This window comes from Papaver somniferum, chromosome 2 (assembly GCF_003573695.1).
Source record: "Papaver somniferum cultivar HN1 chromosome 2, ASM357369v1, whole genome shotgun sequence".
Lineage (NCBI taxonomy): Eukaryota > Viridiplantae > Streptophyta > Magnoliopsida > Ranunculales > Papaveraceae > Papaver > Papaver somniferum.
This window is the reverse complement of record NC_039359.1, coordinates 2,804,351-2,809,548: the sequence shown is the minus strand read 5'-3', so window position 1 is coordinate 2,809,548 and position 5,198 is coordinate 2,804,351.

Genomic DNA, 5,198 nt, shown 5'->3' with positions numbered 1-5,198 from the left:
CTTATCTATTATTGTTCAAAGATATTCATTAATAACTAAAGGAGAATCCCAGATCGAAATAAATTGAGAATATTTTAATTAAGGTTTTTAGTTTTATATGCTTTTAATTTCCAGCAATTAAATGCATATCTTTAGAAAGTTAAAATTGGTAATGTGTATTTACTAATTGAAGATTTTCTTCTGAGATTTCAGGCAATATTTCGACAGAGTTTTTCCAGGAATTATGAAAACCAAATTTGGAAATATATTGCATATCTTGAGAATATTTTCGGTTTTGGAAATTCCTTGGTGTCCAAACTTCCTTGGTCTATAAATGTTGAAGTTTGGATTTCGAGCAAACTAATCCTCAGAGCCAGCAAAACTACCTTGTTGTGTTGTTACTGGTGGAGCCGTCTATTCGGAGAGGAAAGTAACATAATTAAGAGAAATCTCTTACGACCGCTCGTTTTAAATACTTCTTTGGGATTGGGAAGCTATATGAGTACCATTGGTGGGAATATAGATAATTGCAGTTTATTATTAGTTTTCGATTGATTTGATTAACTAACGGCTGTTGAACTTTGATTGCACCTAGTTTGTTTATGCTTGAGAACCTTCTCTTCTAATATAAGATTCACTTAAACTAGATCGAAGTTTCGAGGGGGATTTTTAGACTGTTTGTAAATCTAAAGATGTCTTGTGATAATCCAACGTTAACAGACTCCGCTCTGTGTGTGATTGATCACAAGAGATTCAAGTTTATTCTGTGCAGGTGTTTATTGAAGATCTATGAAAATTTGAAGACGAAGAAAATTTCTGATTTGGGTTCATAATCTTTGGTGTGCACAAAACTTGATCGGCTGGGGATCCAACTATAATCGGTTTATAATTGATAGATTTGATTGATTAGTTGAGTAGATTGGCATCAATACAGTTCTTTGTGATTCAAAGTATTGATTGCATATAGTCTAAGAAATTACTTTGGTAGTTGTTTATAGATTAATCTAAGAACCCGACAAAGGAGTTTATTGGGATAAACGGAAGAGCCTTTTGTCAAACTCATATCACGTTATTTGAAAAGAGTTGTTACCGAACAGATTTTTTGTTACTTTACTGTTTGGAATACGAACCAAAGGAATTTTTCCAAGTGCGTGACTTATTACAAGTTGGAGGCGAAGGGATATAGGTGTTACTAGGTGAACTATAGGTTTAGTTGCTTGGTCTCAACTATACGAAGTTGGTTTAGATTTTGTATAGAGGCTTAATCCTGAGAGTGTTCAATTCTGTACAAGGTCCCCGTTTTTTTTTGCATTTGCGGTTTAATCGTTAACAAAATCTTGCTTTGTCATTTACTTTTATTTTTCGTAATTATAATTGTTCTTATTATAATTTAAAGTAAATTACACAAACGTTAAATCCTAATTACTTGATAGCAATCCTATTGTGTTTGGTTAAGTTCTAACCTATTATCAATTAATCATACTTCGTTGTTGTATTGTCTCGATCTTGTATCTATAGTCAATCATGCAAGTTATCTTGTTATCGTATTGTCTCGATCTCATATCCATAGACGATCACACGAAGTGTGAACCGATTAGTGGTATTCTCTCGACTCATTCCATAAACAATCACTTTCGGAGAAAGGACTTATAGGTGGAAAAGTTTTATATTGAGGTGTATTTGGGTACCCTCATCTTTTCAATTGGTATCAGAGCAGGCAAACACGAAAAGACCTAGCAATATGTGTTTGGTGCGATTCAACCTATAAGAAAGTGAATCTATGTCTGATTCAGTTAACGTTATGCAAGAGTATGAACACTCAAAAGTTGAATATGTTACTACTTCGTTGACTCATGATCCAGGAGTTGTAAAAACATCTATGTCTATCTCTGATGGAAAAGAATATGTTGATAAAGAGTTGGTAAAACTCCTAAAGCCTATAAGATCCCTGTATACACAGATTTTGATATTAAAGACAGAGTCAAATCTTCTTAAGAATGAGATCAGATAAAAAGACAGTCAACTAAATGATCTATCCAAAGAGAATATGGATCTCACTATCAAACTAGAAGCTCTTGGTAAATCTCTTACACTAGATCAAGAGACACGTCCTATGACTCTGACTAACGATGTTGTTGTAATTTATTATGATAATGAGGAAACTAAAAGTCCTTGTGTGACTTTTACAGACTGTGATAAAAAAAAAGTTTTTGTCACATCTGAAACAGATCAAGATGATGGTAGTTTGCCTAACTACAACAAGTCAGAAGAGGATGAGAAACCATCTTATAGATATATTGATGATGAAACGAAATCTTGTACAAAGGAAACTTTGATTCGGTTCCGTGATGACTATCTTAAGGAATACAACTTTCAGTCACTTGACAGGAAACTTATACTTCTTCAAAATACGGTGGTAAAAATATTGAAGGAAGTTTCTTGTCTTAAAAAAACTGAAAGACCATTCCTCGGTAGAAATACAGAATATACCATTACCCAATAAGATCAACTCAAAATAATCAGAAGAAAGAGTTGATAATCGCTTCTGAAAAAGGCTCCATCTCACCCATATCGAAACAATTCGTGTTTTGATGAAGAACGACTCCAGAAGAAAGGGAAAGAGAGAATCTCTGCCAAAAGAAACAATCAGGAATTTCCGATATTTTTTTCTAGTAATCACACTGATGTGGATCATAAGGAAGTCCTTAGAATGAGAAAATCATATGAAAATATCATTGAAAGAATTAAGAGAGATTTTTCTATCTCTGAAAATTCTCACATCAGTATATCTACTCCACATGATCATATCTCTAGAGTTAGAAAAGATTATTATCCCGGGAGAAAATATTTTGGGGAAGAAATTCCCAAAGAGAAACATGAACTATGTTTCTGATACTCGCCGTAAGCTAGAAAAAGCTTACCCTGATACAACTTAGTTGTATCGAAAGTGTGCACTCTCATCCTCTTTCGTGCTATTAATTATGGATGGGAAAAACGCAATAAAATGAGAGCACATTGTTTGTATGTGTTTGTTTATCAAAAAAAAATTGTGACACTTTATGGATGACTGCGAATCCATGTCTGTCTAAAAATTATTCATGATCTTCCAAAAGTAGGTTTTATTTAGAATTTTCGCATTTCAATAAACCTTCCAGCTTGATAAGTTCAAACAAAGGAAACATAATATATTCTTGTAATATTTTCGGATTTCCCTAATATGTTCGGTCCGAAAGTTGTCTCTTCTTAAAGATAAACTATCTCTTGCTTGTATTCCGAAACCCTGATCAATACCTATTTAAATAACCGAGCATGCCTCCAATAACTCGCAGTGTCTCAGAGGCTAATAAGAAGGAAGCTCAAAAGGTTAAGGATTGTCAAGGAATCAATACAAAGAGGAAGAAGAAAAACTTATCAAAAATCATGTCTAATTATAATTCTGATAGTTCCGTTGGATCACAAGATGAGTCATGTCTGTTGGCTTAGAACCTTCAAGATCTAACCGAAACCAAGTGGATTCGTTCTGATTGTATGATTCACTATATCTAAGGTTTTTGAAGAACTGAGAACCAATCTCATAATGACAGTTCAACGTCAAGATTGGCTCAAAGAAAGAATTGATGGATCAAGAGGGGTTCTTGCTGAATTCAAGTTTCTAACTGAATAACTTGAAAAACAAGAAGTGGTTGCATACAAGTCTCTTGAAACATTCTTCAAAAGTTTGAACACTGAAGAAACCTCAGTGAACAATAAGAGCACTACTATAGATTAAGATACATGTTGTAATTCTTAATCCAGGAAAATAAATGAAAAAGCGGGGGTACAACAACCACACCCAATATTTCGCTTAGAAATCTGTATGGACTAACTCCAATAAACTTTCAAGAGAATCAACCAGACTCAATCTTAACAAAGTATATCAAAGAGTTATAATATCTCGATCTCTCGATTTAATCCTTACTCAAGCAAATAGAAATCTGCGAGTCTGATTAAATATAAGAGAGATAACTTGAATGGTACCAAAGACCAATATCCAAGTGTCAATCAATGCAAATCAGCAACCAAAGGTCGAATATTCTAATTGATTGAACTAACGCACAACCTGTGATATTTCAATTATATAACAAAACATAATGCGGAAAAGAAATAACACAGACACCAGAATTTTGTTAACGAGGAAACCGCAAATGTAGAAAAACCCCGGGACCTAGTCCAGATCGAACACACACTGTATTAAGCCGCTACAGACACTAGCCTACTACAAACTAACTTCGGTATGGACTGTAGTTGAACCCCAATCAATCACACACTGATCCAAGGTACAGTTGCGCTCCTTACGTCTCTGATCCCAGCAGGATACTACGCACTTGATTCCCTTAGCTGATCTCACCCACAACTAAGAGTTGCTACAACCCAAAGTCGAAGACTTCAATAAACAAATTTGTATCACACAGAAAAGTCTACAGTAATAGATAAATCTGTCTCCCATAGTAATACCTACGAGTTTCGTTTTGTATTTTGATAAATCAAGGTGAACAGGAACCAATTTATAACCCGAACTTATATTCTCAAAGAACAACCTAGAATTATCAATCACCTCACAATAATCTTAATCGATGCGGCGAAAGAAGATATTGTGGAATCACAAAAGATGAGACAAAGATGTTTGTGATTACTTTTATATCTTGCCTATAGGGGATATCAATCTGAAGCCAATCTTTACGATTGTACTCGTACGATAGAATATGCAAGATCAGATGACACAACTACGAGAAAGTAGTATCGGTCTGGCTTCACAATCCCAATGAAGTCTTCAAGTCGTTAATCTGGTTTACAAGAAGAAACCTAAGGTTAAAGGAGAATCGACTCTAGCTAATACAACTAGTATCACACGTAAGGTGTGGGGATTAGGTCCCAGTTTCTAGAGTTCTCCCTTATATATTCTTTCAAATCAGGGTTTGCAATCAATGTTAGCCTGGTAACAAAGCATTCAATATTCACCGTTAGATGAAAACCTGATTAGATTCAAGCTAATATCATTCAACCGTTAGATCGAAAACCTAGCTTGTTACACACAAATGAAATGTATGATTTTAGGTTTGTGTAACCGTACCCAAACATGTACATTCATTGGTTCAACAATAGTTAACCAAATGGTTAGCCATATGATCATTTTTATATTAACCATATTCTTATTTACCATAACTAGTTCAAATAACTCA